General features: G+C 51.7%; 1 protein-coding gene and 1 non-coding gene across 3 annotated transcripts in view; both read left to right on the top strand.

The window, feature by feature from the left end:
* The window catches only part of LOC117870001 (zinc finger protein OZF-like), an 876,360-nt gene that overhangs the window by 279,281 nt on the left and 582,288 nt on the right, over positions 1–14,791 (top strand). The gene's annotated exons all lie outside the window — the stretch shown is intronic.
* TRNAR-UCG lies at positions 11,429–11,501 on the top strand. The gene has a single exon. It is a non-coding gene; the product is annotated as a tRNA-Arg (tRNA).

Here is a 14,791-nt window from a genome sequence, read left to right as displayed (position 1 = left end):
GATGCAATGAGTCCGAGAGACTTTTGATGCAACATTTTTTGTTCAAGCTACAAATCCAGGATACTTCCCCGTCATTGATGTGGCCCCATCAGTGCAGATGCCTCGGCAATGAGACCAATCTATTTCTTTTTCTTGAAAATATGCATCAGTCAGATTGAAGATATTTTCTCCAGTTGTACGTTCTTCCAATGGTCGGCAAAACAACAAGTCTTCTTCAACCAGACCTTCATTCACATAATGTACAAACAGTAACAAAATAGCTAGCCCTAGCCTTTGTGATGTCCTACCCCCAACTCCTTCCCGGGGGTTTGCCAAGGTCACCTATGGATCTTCTCTTTGTGTCTCTGAATGCTCTACAGGGCTGCATAAGCTGCAGCAAGTTTGTGGTCTTGGGTTTGAGCTTGAGAAACAGGATTATAGGTGAGGCAGAGATCAAAGGGTCTCACGCCTGACAGCCAGCAAACGTGCAGGTCACGGGCAATGAGCCCAGGAGAACCGGTAAATGTGATGCATGAATGAGCCCAAACTAGAAGGTCTCTTGTTGGCCTCAAAGGGTGGTTGCTCAAAGGGAGCTGTTTGGTGTGATGATTCGACTAGCTTGGGGAGTCCTTGCACTGGAGGGGATGCGGGGGTCAATATGTGGTTGGGAGAATTCCGCATCCATAAAATCTCACCCCTGGGTTTGTAATGTCAGGCTGCAGCAAACAAGTCCCTCTATGTGTGAAGGGAGGGGCTGTGAGGGGAGGGCTATGGGGTGTCAGTGTGAGGGGGAGGGTCCATGGGGGTGTCAGTGTGAGGGGGAGGGCTACGGAGTGTCTCTGTGAGGGGGAGGGGCTATGAGGATATAGTCACCTGCAGGCAGCAAGACCCCCCTGACACGGGAGTTGAACTGCCCCCTTCCCCCACTAGTGCTTTGGGGGGCCCTAGGGCCCAGCATGGAGCTGCTGTCCCTACAGGGTCCCTGGGAGTCACAAAGGGGTGACGTGAAGTTACTGCCCTGTCTGTCCTGGGGTGGGGGACTGGAGCCCCCAGAACAGCACAGGGGCCCCCACAAAGTTAAGTTGCTTCAAATTCAGCCCCAGGCAGTCAGGATCAGATTTCAGCTTTCTGCCCCGAGCCCCAGCGAGTCTAACACCGGCCCTGCTTTCTGGGTTATTTTGGTGGGTCCCCCCAAAACCTGCTCACTGCCCCCTCAACCGGGGACCCCTGGTTGAGAACCATTGCCTGGGAACTCTGTTTAGCAGGAGGGAGCAAAGCTGCTGCCTTTCCTGATGGCTGAACACAGGCCCTGAGAGTGGGATATCCAGGCACTGCCAGTGACACCAGGAGAGCTCACCAAGCAGCTGCCTGGCCTCAGGGACGGTCTGAGCCTGCAGGGCCCCCGGGGGACAATGAAGTAGCTGGGTCATGCTGGGCACCTTGATTCCCAGAGAACAGCCCTGGCTCCCTGCTCAGCAGCAAAGAATTAGTGGTGGTGAAGTCCATTAATGGCTATTAGCCAGGATGGGTAAGGAATGGTGTCCCTAGCCTCTCTTTGTCAGAGGATGGGGCCATGGGTGGAAGATTGGGAGGGATGAAAGAGGGTTGGGCCGCAGGCAGAAAAGGTAAGGATTTGGTATCACTAGCCCCTGCTTAGCGAGTAGGGTTCAGTTTAGGGCAGTGGTCCCCAAAATGTGGGGCATGCTCCTAGGGGTACAGAGGAATGTTCATGGGGGCACCTCAGGGGCTGAGCCAGCCCCCATGGAGAGCAGGGAGGGAGCACCACTCTGCCCCCAGGCTCCCAGCCTGGCCTCGGTCCCCTTACCCCATCCACACCCCTCTCCCCGGCAAGCCATGGCCCCGCTCCCAGCCCCAGTTCTAGACCATGGCTGCTGAGGGGCTGCAGACATGGATAAGAGGGCACAATATGAAAAGTTTGGGGACCACTGGTTTTGGGTGACACCCTCCATCACTTCTATGCAGTCCAATAAAATGTATTCCTCACCCCTCAAGCAGGATGGACTAGTTGTGTTCTCTTGCCCTTTACTCATAACATTGGAAGAGAACTCAAGAGATCATTTAGTCCAACCCCCTGCTCAAAGGAGGACCAACCCCCAACTAAATCCCCAAATTGCCCTCTCAAGGATTGAGCTCACAACCCTGAGTTTAGCAGATGACTGCTCAAACCACTGAGCTATCCCTCCCCTTTATTATCCAGCAATTATAATAACATTTAATAGTACTCATGTGATTTGTAACCCAACATCAGCCAAAACTGGTCCTTTTGGCAAAACCGCCCCATCATGTTGCGTAGCTAGGCAGAGTAGGCGGTCTATGCAAACATGGTCTGTTCCTGAAGTCTTTCCCCCGGCTTATCACTAGATGTGAGGGGGGAGCTCGTTCAGACCCTGCTTACACTTAGTATTTAAAAATTCCTTATTGTCCCTACCTCTACAGACCTCAGATTTCTCCTCCTGTCCTTTACTTGACAACTCAGATGGGGTGGCCAAGTGGTTAAGGAGCTGAACTGCTAATCCATTGTGCTCTGCACATGTGGGTTCAAATTTCATCAGAGGCATTTGGTCTTCTCTCTTCCTTTACAAACAACCATCTTCCCCCTTTGGTACAATCACAGAGCAAACCATGTTGCTTCCTGCAAACAAAAACCATCTCAGGAACTCAGACCCCCCACGCTGCTTAAAATAAAATGTCTAAATACCAGATTTCTAAAAGAATTCTCTAGTCCTGGATTTGTTAGTTTTTATCTCAAAAGGTAACATCCTCATCATCTCCCCTAAACACCCCAGGACCTCCATAAATTATTAAAATGCCCCAGTCCTCAGCAAGGCCATGACAGTGACCCACGGCGAGAGTGTCTAGGCCAAGCTGTTCTGAAGGAGGCAAATCAAACATTGTCTCTCTGCTTCCCTTAGCAAGGTTTGACGGGAAAACAAAATCCCCCAAACTGAAGATTTTCTGTTGAAAAACCAATACTAGTCTGCTTGGGGACTTTGATTTGAATGTATTATTATTATTCTCTTCTAATTTCTGAATTATCTCAGTTCAGTCTTTGTGCTCCAGGTGTCTTTCCAGGTGTCGATTTGTGGGGGAAAGAGGCCAGGTCATGATGTGTCTTCCCTCTTTCATAGTTTCTTCCAACTTGCTAGGAAGCTGTTTTGCTACAATGTGAGTCAAGCAGTGTCCATTATCTCCGGGCTATTTCGGAGAAGTCTGCATTGTACACGGCTCCTGGGATAGTCCTTGGGAGCGTGGATACCTTCAATGGGCCAGCAGCGAGTCTGGCTCCTCCATTGTGGCACCGGAAAGGCTGGTTGTGAGCATTTCCCAACTTCGTAACATAGTTCAGTAAGGCACACAGAGCAAAACTTTATCACGTCCCAAACAAGGCAAGCACACACCATCCAACAAGATATTAATGTTCAACAGATCATGGCTTTTGAACTGATACCTTACCAGGCAGACTTTGTACAACCATATCATCATTATATGACAGTGGTGAGTAGGGGGCTGCTTTGCACACAGCTGGGCTGACATTGCAAAGGAGACGTACCCGCAGAGTCCATCTCTCCCGGGATAAAGATTGCAGCAGGGCTGGCCTGGGTCATAGGATTGGGCTCCTGGAGCTAAAGCTGTGGGGCTCAAAACTGTGGTGCAGATACGTGTGTTCCTGCTGGGTTCGGAGACCCTGCCCCCTCGTGGGTCTCAGCAGCTGGGCTCAAGCCGTACGTGTGCACTGTCCTTGTACAGCCCTGCAGCCCCGGCCCCACAAGCCTGAGCCAGCTGCCCCAGGCTTGGAGACAGGTGCCCCGGGGGTGTTAATCGCAGTGTAGACATAATGTCAGGGCACGTCTACACGGCCACGAAACCCCCGCGGCTGGTCCGTGTCCGCCGAAACCGGCTTTGCCTCCTTCTGCTCCTTGTTCCCCGGGACGGGACGATCTGCACAGAGAGGCTGCAGCCGGTGGGTCTGGGCAGGTCCAGGGTCTGGGAATCCCCCCCCATCTCCCCCTTCCTGGTCCCTTCTCCCCCCTTCCCCACTCCCAGTCCCGTCTCCCCCAGGTCCTGTGTCCCCCCCGGTCCCGTCTCCCCCAGGTCCTGTGTCCCCCCATCTCCCCCCGGTCCCCTCTCTGCCATCTCCTCCCTTCCCTCCTCCCCGTCTTCCCCCCCGTCCCATCTCCCCCTTCCCTTCCCCCGGTCCCAGCTCCCCCCCATCTCTCCCCTTCCCCCCCCCGTCCCGTCTGCCCCCATCTCTCCCCTTCACCCCCGTCCTGTCTCCCCCTTTCCCCGCCCCCCCATCTCCCCCCAGCAAGGCGGGGCTAATGACGGGCCCCACCCCCAACGCAGACACCGGGGGAGGGGGAGGGGCAGGCCCCGCGTGGGGCGGACGCGCTCCTGCCGGGGGAAGGGGCTGGGCCCGGTTCACCCCCCTGCTTTAGGGGGGGCCGCGCTCCCCACGGCCGGAGCAGGGCGGGGCCGGGAGCGGCAGGAGGGGCCCGGAGCGCGGGGGGNTGCCATGTGAATGGGGGGGGGTTATTACTGTCTGTTTATTGAACTTCCATATACAATCCTGTCAAACTGTCCAACTCCTCTCACTTAATATAAAATCTCTTCAGATCTGGGTGGTTTTCTCTCATTATCAAATGTTTCTTTTTAAACCTATTTCTTCCCTTGATAGTTAATTTACCACCCAATAAAGTTTAAAAGTAGCTCTAGTTTTTCTCTCCAATGTGCATTGCTTTGCATTTAGAAAGATAAGGTGGGTGAGGTAATATATTTTATTGGACCCACTTCAGTTGGTGAGAGAGAGACATTTCTGAGCTACACACAGATCTCTTCTTCAGGAGAATATCCTAAAAAATTGCCCTCCTTTCTCTCTCGTTATTTATTTCTAATTTAATATTCCCTGAGATTTTTTCCATGTCTTACTAATAATAAGACTGTGTAAGAACATAAGAACAGCCAGACTGGGTCAGACCAAAGGTCCATCTAGCCCAGTATCCTGTCTTCCAACAGTGGCCAATGCCAGGTGCTCCAGAGGGAGTGAACCTAACAGGTAATGATCAAGTGATCTCTCTCCTGCCATCCATCTCCACCCTCTGACAAACAGAGGCTAGGGACACCATTCCTTACCCGTCCTGGCTAATAGCCATTAATGGACTTAACCTCCATGAGTTTATCTAGTTCTCTTTTAAACCCTTTTATAGTCCTAGCCTTCACAACCTCCTCAGGCAAGGAGTTCCACAGGTTGACTGTGCGCTGTGTGAAGAAGAACTTCCTTTTATTTGTTTTAAACCTGCTGCCCATAAATTTCATTTGGCGGCCCCTAGTTCTTATATTATGGGAACAAGTAAATAACTTTTCCTTATTCACTTTCTCCACACTACTCATGCTTTTATATACCTCTATTATATCCCCCCTTAGTGTCCTCTTTTCCAAGCTGAAAAGTCCTAGCCTCTTTAATCTCTCCTCATATGGGACCCGTTCCAAACCCCTAATCATTTGCCCTTCTCTGAACCTTTTCTAATGCCAGTATATCTTTTTTGAGATGAGAAGACCACATCTGTACGCAGTATTCAAGATTTGGGCATCCCATGGGTTTATATAAGGGCAATAAGATATTCTCTATCTTATTCTTTATCCCTTTTTTAATAATTCCTAACATCCTGTTTGCTTGTTTGACTGCCACTGCACACTCTGTGGACGTCTTCAGAAAACTATCCACGATGACTCCAAGATCTCTTTCCTGATTAGTTGTAGCTAAATTAGCCCCCATCATATTGTATGTATAGTTGGAGTTATGTTTTTCCAACATGTATTACTTTACATTTATCCACATTAAATTTCATTTGCCATTTTGTTGCCCAATCACTTAGTTTTGTGAGATCTTTTTGAAGTTCTTCACAGTCTGCTTTGGTCCTAACTATCTTGAGCAGTTTAGTATCGTCTGTGAACTTTGCCACCTCACTGTTTACCCCTTTCTCCAGATCATTTATGAATAAGTTGAATAGGATTGGTCCTAGGACTAACCTAGGAAAATCACAGCAGCAAGATGGAGTCACATGGGCAAGTCACATGTCCATGCATGACTCAGGCGCCATTGTTTACATGTATGTTTGAACGTTCCCAGGAAAGTTCAGATGTGGATTGGCGTCTCCCAAAGTCCATTGTCAGTTAAGTGTTTCTTGATTGGGCACTTACTGAGAATAGTCCTTTCTCAAGAAGCTGACGAAATGCATCACTGAGGCTACTTGGAATCAAATACATTTGAGATACAAGTACATAGCCCATATTCATAACTTCAAATATAAAATGGTACACACATACAGCTAGTATAATTATAACTAGCAAATCATAACCTTGTCATAGACACCTCACACGATAACCTTTGTACAATCTTTGCTGTAACTATATAACAGTGGTGGCAACAATGATCTATACCATCCCAGTTCATATTAATAACATCATAGCAGCCTACAGGGAGGCGTCTTCCAGCCAGCATGTCTCATCTGTTTCTCCCTTGGGCGGAGGCAGGAAGGGAGCGAAACGTGCCTGGCTGAAGGTTTTGCGTTTGGCCTTGAGGATTAAGCCTGAGCCTCCAGCACCGCTGCTGGGAGATGGGTTTCTGAGTCGCATCCAGCACACGCTTTGTGCTACCAGCTGTACCTCCTGAGGCCAAGAGGGACAGTTTTGAGGCTCCCAGAAAGTCTTGAAGAGCAAGAAAGCAACACAAGCTTATCACCGTCCCAGGCGGGGGGTGGGTGGGGTTTGAACCACTGTCCTTTTGGTTAATAGCTAAACACACTGACCCATTGCACCACAGAGACACGTATAGAGAGAAGCCTGCTGTTACCAAGGCTGCTGCCTAGCAGCCTGCGCTTCTGCCTGTCAGCACGAGAGCTCACAAGGCGCTACTGTGGATGCTGGAGGCTGGATGCTGTGGGTGAAGAACCAGCAGAGTGACACAGCGGCAGCGTGCTGGGCCCATAACACACAGGTCAATTCATCAAAACCCTCTTCTGCCAGCACCGGGCCTCCTTCTTCTTACACTAGGCCTTCAAGCAAGGGGGTGGCTGGCACAGCACCAACAGTCTAACCTGCGCAGTAGCGTAGCTAGCGGAGTGCAGGGGAAGCAGCCGCTTCCTCTCAGCACATGTTCCATAAGAGGCACCTTTCCAAAAGTGGCCGGAGGAGTGATGGGGGGCGCAGGCTGGTGGCCCGCAGCGCGGCCAGCAGCCATGGGGGGGCGGCGGGTGTGGCCGGAGGAGCGGGGGTCACAGCATGGCGGCCCACGGCTGGAGGAGCGAGGGGCGGTTTTCCACGGGGTGGCACGGCAGGGCCGGAGGAGCCATGGGGGGCGGTGCGGCCGGAGGAGGAGCCAAGGGGGGAGGCGCGGAGCGGTGGGAGGAGGAGCCCAGGGGGCGTGGCCAGAGGAGGAGCCAAGGGGGGGCGCCTTTTTTATGTTTGCTCCCCCTCCTCTTAGAAGCTGGCTACGCCACTGGGCGGCTGCTGACACCCACAGCCTGCTGGGGAGCTCCCAGAAGTTATTAAAGGACAGAGACTCCTCAATGCCCTTAGTAACAAGGGTTTGGGGTTCACTGAGGCCAGTAGGGGGGTCACTATGTTGGCCTTATAACCCTGGGTGTCAGGTCGCTGTGCAGCTTTGATCTAGAGCTCGGATCCCAATAACCGACCAGCAGCCCACAGCCTCTCCCTGGGTCTGCTCCACCTGGTTACTCCTTATAAGCTGACCTTACCCCCTTCCAGCCCCGGATTTGCCCCCAATCATCCTACTGCCACTCAGAGCCACAGACGTGGAGGTGCTGATGGAGGGAGGGGGGACTCTAGGGTGGGGTTCTTCTCTAAAGATGGCTGGCAGAAAAGTGATGCTCAGCTCTGTCAGCGACCTGCCCAGTTGCCTCGCTGCCAGGGGATGCAGACATTTCTGTAAGGTGCATAAAGAGGGTATTTGGCTTCCAAGCTAGTGAGGAATGTGCAATTATGAGAGGGACTTTCTGTTTTAATTTTAATTGTACTTCAGTGGCTTAATGGCTAAGGCATTGGCTTTCTAAGCCAGGAATTGTGGGGTCAAGTCCCACTCTGGATGAAAAACTACTTTCATCCTGTATATTGCAAAGAAACCTTGGTCTTATTTTCACCAAGGAAGCTGGGAGATGTTTGAACACCAAGTCCTGGATCTTGGGAACAATCCCCCAGAAATGTCACCTTCCACTCTGTGATCCATGAAGGATGGGGGCGGGGGATTAGCTCCCTTTGATGGACACCCAGGCAGCCAGTTAGCTGTAAAATCCCTCTTGGTCTGTTCTCTACTTACTTTACCTGTAAAGGGTTAACAAGCCCACAGGTAAAGGGAAGGGAAGTGGGCACCTGACCAAAAGAGCCAATGGGAAGGTAGAACTTTTTAAAATTGGGAAAGAAACTTTCCCTTTGTCTGTTGTTCTCTGAGCTGCAGGGACGGAGCAGCAATGCTGTGTAAGGCTTGTACCAGGTATGAAAATTCATCTTCCATATGTAGAAGAAATTATTTGGATAGGGAACGTTTAGTTCGACACAATCAGGTTTATTTTTTATTTTGGCTTGTGGATCTCCTCTGGGCTAACCACAGATACTTTTGTTTGCTTTTAACCTTTAAGTTGAACCCCCAAGAAAGCTATTTTGGGTGCTTGATTTTTGGAATTGCATGTTTAAAATATAGCAAAAGCCTAAGTTCCAGATGTAAGTTTTTCCTTTTTATTTTTAATAAAATTTACCTTTTTTAAGAACAGGATTGGATTTTTGTGTCCTAAGAGGTTTGTGCACATGTTGTTTAATTAGCTGGTGGCAACAACTAATTTCCCTTTTTTTTTTCCTTTTGTCAGCTCCTCCCCGGAGGGGTGTGTGTGAAAGGGCTTGAGGGTACCCCCCAGGAAGAAATTCCCAAGTGCACCTTCCTGGGCTCTCAAAGGGGTTCTGCACTTGGGTGGTGGCAGAATCAACCCATCCAAGGTCAGAGAGAAGTTGTAACCTTGGGAGTTTAATACCAGCCTGGAGTGGCCAGTATTAATTTTTAGAATCCTTGCAGGCCCCCGACTTCTGCACTCGAAGTGCCAGAGTGGGGAATCAGCCTTGACTCCAAGTTATTCAGTAAGACCCTGTCACGGGGCAGGACTCACCCCTGCAGCACCTCCTGCTGGTGTCCTGGGAATTAGCTCTTCACCAGCTCCAGAGCGCCCTCTGCAGGCCGATGTCCTGCTTGCCACTGGCCCCCGTGTCCCTCCCGGACCCCAGTGCCCTTTACCCAGGGGTTCTGCCCATGGCAGCAGCCCCCAAATCTGGGTTTCCCCACTCAGGGGAACCCCCAAACCCCTATTCTCACCTCGCCTCAGTGACTACTGCCAGTCACCATCTAGCCCCCGCTCACTGTGGCAGACAGCAGTCTGTAAATGCCACTCATCACAGGCAAGGGGGGTTTGGACTTGCTGCCTTGGCCTACCCCTGTGCTGCTCTCGGCAACCCCAGTACCCTTCTGGGCCTTTAACAAGGCCTGCAGTGTGGGGGGTTTCCCGGCCGGAGCTCACCAGCTCCTCTGGCCTTCCCCCAGCCCTGCTCCACTCTAGGGACCCTGTGAGCTCCTAAGCAGCAAGGCAGAGAGAGACTGAATAGCTCCTGGCCCACTGCCCTCTTATCAGGACCAGCTGGGCCCTGATTGGGGCATGGCCCCAGCTGTGGCTGTCTTCCCAATCAGCCCAGCCTTTTTCTCAGCCCCAGCCCTCTCCAAGGGCTGCTTTTACCCTTTCTTAACCGGAGCGGGGTCACTGCCCCGCTACAGGCCTTAGTTCAGCAAGGGAGTTAAGCATGGAGTCATCCACCTGCATTCAGCAAAGCACTTACAGGTGCCTGAGTCCTGTTGCGGCCAACAGGGTTTAAGAACTTACTTAAAGTTAAGCCTGTATTGAAGTACCTTGCTGAACAGCGGGTTAAGTACTTGTTCTGAATTCAAGTCCCTGTGGATGTACTATTCGTGCCCTCTGTGCCACCCAGCGGCCCTGTGCTAGGAGAGGAGAGCACCCGAAAGTGGGACTTAGACACACGATGACAGCGACTCATTAACACACCTCCCAAATACATCAGGCTCTAGAGATGTAAACCACATGGGGACTTTGTAACAGTGTGTACCTGGAACTGGCCCCAAGTCCTGTGGCTGTGATGTGATCTCTGATGTGTCCTCTCTTCCCTTCTGCTCTTGTGACCAACACTTGGGGCTGGAGGAAGCTTCTCTGTCTCCTTGGTCCTGGAGTGGAATCTTATTAAGTTAGTCTGACATCACCATGGAGATTCTGGTGATGTCACAAATGGAATGGACCATCTGGCCGGCAGGAGCAGAGAGAATGTGATGCTCTGAGTGGAATGAGGGGTGTGCTTTGAAATATCGTTGATCATTAGAAAAGGTGGAGAGGAATCCTGCCCCGGGTAGGGAAAGGAAAGTGGAATTACATCAACCCCTCTGCAAGGTGTTACCAGGCTGAAGGTGCCTCCCTAGCCAGTGACTGTGCTGCAGAGTGGACACATTGCTGCTGAGGGACAGGCATTGGCCTCAGAGAACCCCTCTCCTGAGGCTGGCAATAGTCACACTGCACACTGAGCAGAGGGAAACACATTCAGTGGCACTGAGAGATGCTGCCGCTCCCTCCTTGGGCATGGTTCGCAGCGAGTGGGCTTTAGAATGCACACAGTTGGTGACAAAGCGTTTGAAGAAGAAAAAAGACCAAGATGCGTGGGACAGGTTTCAGCTTAGAGTTGGAAACCAGAAATTATGTTACTGACAGCAACGTAATTATCTCCTACTTGGTGGACATGAAACACATTTAACACTGTAAAGCCAATTGTTTCTCATTCAGGTCTCAGCCTCAGGACTTCACCCACATTCCTTAGGCCAGCGGTTTTCAAACTTTTTTTCTGGAGACCCAGCTGAAGAAAATTGTTGATGCCCATGACCCAACGGAGCTGGGGATGAGGGGTTTGCGGTGTGGGAGGGGCTCAGGGCTGGGGCAGAGGGTTGGAGTGCGGGGGTGAGGGCTGCAGAGTGGGGCCAGGAATGAGGGGTTCAGGATGTGGGAGGGCGCTCTGGGCTGGGGCAGGGGATTGGGGTGCAGGAAGGTGTCAGGCGTTTGGCCTGGGGGTGCAGGCTCTGCGCTGGGGCTAGAGATGAGCAGTTTGGGGTGCAGGAAGGGGCTCCGGGTGTGGGGAGCTCAAGGCTGGGGCAGGGGATTGGGGTGTGGGGTTGGGGCATGGGGCTCCATAGAATTAAGTCTCACATCTCGCTGGGAACTCTACTTCTTGTGCCCAGAGAGTCTTGGCCCCTCAGTAGATGACCTGAGAAACACCATGTCTGCCTTTTCCAAAGAAGTGCTGGGAGTAGCTTTTCTTCTGTGACCACGTGGCCTAATGGATAAGGCGTCTGACTTCGGATCAGGAGATTAAGGGTTCAAGTCCCTTCGTGGTTGTTCTTGTGCAGTTTTATATTTGTGCTGAAACTCCGGATCCCCTCAGGGCTGTAACTTCTTCTTGGCTGCTCAGGCCAATGCTCTGGCTTCAGCTAGAGCCCCAAGGAAAGAGTTGGGGGTTGGGCATCACAAAGGCTGGGGTGTGAGCCCCAGGTGCTTCCAGTCTAGCCTTTGCCATTCCTGACTTGCCAAAGAAAATGGGCAGCTGCCCGGGCTAACATGTAGAGCAGTTTCCCTCTTCCAAGTGTGCGCCTGTCCCTGTGCTTGAGGGGGCTTGCTAAATAGCGCCTTGGGAGCCTGCGTGTTTCTCCACTTCTCGCCAGCTGGGGAAAAGCCTCTTGGGGTAAAATCTCCTGCCCCACTGCCAAAGTGAGCACCGTGAGTGGGAACGGTCAGAGGCCCCACTAGGGGGGCTGGCCCTGCTTTCCTACTGTCTTCTGATGTTGGCCACAGAGCATCAGCAGCCGCCCGCATGCTGGTCTCTGGGTGGCCTTCAGTGGGTGTTTGGCATGGCAGGAAGCAGCCTGGCCGGGGGTCTTGTTGCCTGTCTGCTGGCCACACTAGGCATGGTCCTCCCCTCTTCTTGCCTTGCCCTCAGTTGCTCTGTGGTTTATAAACCTTCCCTTGGAGCTGTCAGCACCAGCTGCCTCTGCTCTAGGTGCCCAGAGGAGGAAAGGTGTGCTGGGCTCTAACCTGGGACTCTTCCTCCCTCCTGCCTAGCCCTGACTATTAAGCCTGGCCCTGGCACTGCTTTCTTCAAGCGTCATGTGGGCAAGAGGAAAAGCGTGGCGGGTGCAGGTACAGGGACCAAAGTTGTGGACATCAGGTGAAGCAATGAGAAACACAATCATCAGGTCAACCCGCAGGAATCTCTAGCCAGACTGTTAAGTTCTAGGACCCCAACCTATAACGGCCATCCTGTTGAACCAGCTGGACCAAAGACCTATCTCCTGTGGGCATCAGTCACCCAGCAGGAGGGGAAAAAATCATCCTGGTTCACCCAGAGACAGGATAGCCAAGCACATGGAGCTCCAATGCTTTGCAGCAAACCAAATATTTCTAGGAGGTCCCACTAAGATTTGAACTCAGATTGCAGGATTCAGCATCTTGAGTACTATGGGACTTGCTGCTCTTTCTTTTTCTGGACCACTGTGACTCTCAATTGGCTGGTCTGCACTCTGCACTTATTGCTTCCCACCAGTGGCTTCCTCTCGCAGGACTCTCTCTCCTCCTTCAGCGACTATAGTCCTACTTTACCGGATCTGTGGGTCCTGCCCTGAGTTCCCGCATCCCCCTGCTTTGTCTCCATTCCCTGCAGGCCTCAAAAATGTCAGGGGAGGCCACCCCTCCCTTCACTCGGTGGTCCTGTTCATATCGGCCAGCTGTAGCCTCATCTCCCAGAACTCAGCCAGCTGTCACTTGATTCGGTCGTACAGTCACATGCTGACTGGCTCCCCTGCCTGGATGCTCTTGTGGAAATCCCACAGGTGATGCTGCAGGACTCGGCACCGTTGGTTTCTTTAATGTTGTGGTGTTTGCCATCCTCTGGAACAAATCCGCCAACTCCTCCCTCACCGACTCCCACCAATCCGCTTGGTTGCCATAGGACCATCTGATGCTTTCCCGTTCTGCCAACAGCACCAGGCCTCGCCCCCCTCCCCTTTATCTTGCAAGTTCTGGAGGTTCATCTTCCAATATCCTCTGCCGTGGGTCAGGGAATTGCCCACATTGAGTACACAGTGAGAGCTGCGTGATCCGAACAGTCCATTGGCACCACCCTGCACTGGGCTGTCGACGTGCTCTCCTTCACGTAAATCCGGTCAATGCAACTCCTGGCCTGTCCCCACAGAAAGGTGGACCCCATCTGTGGCTGGTGTGAGCTCGGGTCAGAGGAATAGGAGGCTACCGCCCGCCCTCCACTGGTTCCACTACGGAGAAACACATCCTCTAAGCCGACCTCGCTACAGACCTGCGCCAGGGAGTGCTCATTGTAAAAACGTTTCCTCTGACGGTTGGGAAAACGGGACCAGTGGTCCTCAGGCCGGCTGACACAATTAAAATCCCCCAACACCAAAGACGATGAGGTCCAGAGGAAAGGATCCAGGTCCTTCCATTGATCTTTCCTTTCCCACCTTAACTGGGGACCATACACACTAATATAGCAGTAACCAGTGCCACGTGTTACCAAATTTGCCTGTTACTTTGGTATATGCTCATTTATTTGGGTCACTCTTCGGGGGGGGTGGTGTCTGTAATTCTATCAATGTACTGCTTGTGTCACTTGTGTTTTTATATGGAGCGCTACTTCTCCCGTCTGCAAGTCCCCTCCTAATGGAGCTCTCCTGCAGGACCTAGGTTCTCTAGGGCTGGGTTTCTCTAACCCCAGAACTGGATGAACACACCCACACCCACACATACATTAACAGAGCAAGTCTGAGTGAACCGAGTCAATCAGCACTGTCAAGCTGACTCCTTATATGTCTTTGGACTCACTGGGCTGTATGAAGCGGCACTTTCAAGCTGCCCCCCCTTATATGCCCCTGGGCTCCATGGACTGGGTCAAGCAGCACTTTCAAGCTGTTACCCAGATTCAGCACGTCCCTATCCCCACTCTCACATCACAATTGCACTGGCAGTAACCTACTTGATGAGCAAACCCCACAGTATTTTGGGCGCTGCAGGGATCTTTAGCTTAGGTACAAGAAGCGTTGCTGCAGAGTGACTGGGGGAAGCTAAAAACACAAAAGAGTAAAGTTCAATGAGAGAGAGAAGAAACCAGATTTTAACCATAAAAGTTATTTATTGAATAATAGCGATAACTACACAAGGAGCTAAACCAACTTAACATACATTATTAATGGTTAATATCTAAGGTAGAAATGAAAACAGAGCGGGGGGGGGGAACTCACCGTTCCCTGAAGCTTGAACTGGTCGGGGTTCCCAGGTGATGGTGGTAGCTCAGGGTCCTGAGTACTGGAGACAGGCAGAGCCCCCAGCACGATCAGTCGGGAGAAGATGGAGTCCCAGTGGAACTGATGCAGAGTTTGGATCTAAACATCAGAAAACTGACTGGAGGGTGAGTAGGGATTTTTGTAGAGAAAATGCAATGGTCCAAGGGAGAACACTAGATTTGTTTATGGGTAAACTGATGACTCAAGGGGTTTCTTTAGGCTAGACAATAGGAGCTGATCACTCCTAGCTATGGGTGGTGTTTTCTTCCAGGGAGCTCACAATCCAACTTGGCTGCTTCAGTAGTTTGGATATCAATCAAGGATTCCTTACTAGAATTG

Source organism: Trachemys scripta, chromosome 25 (assembly GCF_013100865.1).
Source record: "Trachemys scripta elegans isolate TJP31775 chromosome 25, CAS_Tse_1.0, whole genome shotgun sequence".
Taxonomy (NCBI): domain Eukaryota; kingdom Metazoa; phylum Chordata; order Testudines; family Emydidae; genus Trachemys; species Trachemys scripta.
Note: the sequence above shows the minus strand (reverse complement) of the source record. Positions and strands in the feature narration are given on the sequence as shown.